This window comes from Eimeria mitis, genomic scaffold (assembly GCF_000499745.2).
Source record: "Eimeria mitis Houghton genomic scaffold, Emh_scaff1332, whole genome shotgun sequence".
Lineage (NCBI taxonomy): Eukaryota > Apicomplexa > Conoidasida > Eucoccidiorida > Eimeriidae > Eimeria > Eimeria mitis.
Window position 1 is genome coordinate 4866 of NW_013568797.1, and position 451 is coordinate 5316.

The window sequence follows — 451 nt, forward strand, 5'->3', positions numbered from 1 at the left end:
AGGCCAGTTGAGGCTTCTTTAGCAGCAGGAGAAGCAGCAGGAGAAGCAGCAGCAGATGCAGCAGCAGCAGCAGTGGCAGCAGAAAACAGCAGCAGCAAACGCTGCTGGCTGCCTTGCGCGAGCTTCGAGCCTTCGGCTTGATGGGATTCTCACATTTGCTGCACTGGCGGCCTCCTGCAGCAGCAGCAGCAGCAGCAGCAACAGCAGCAGCAGCACTTGTAGAGGCAGCAGCAGCTGCAGCTCTGCTGCCGCTGCTGCTGTGTAGAGTGCTGTGACAGCTGGTTGCTGCATTGAGGGTTTGCTGCAGCAATCTTGTCTTTCTGCTGCGCCTCAAATGACTGCAGCAACTTGGTGCAGCAGCTGGAGCAGCAGCTGCATATGCTGTATATAATATATATATATATATATATATATATATATATATATATATATATATATATATATATATATA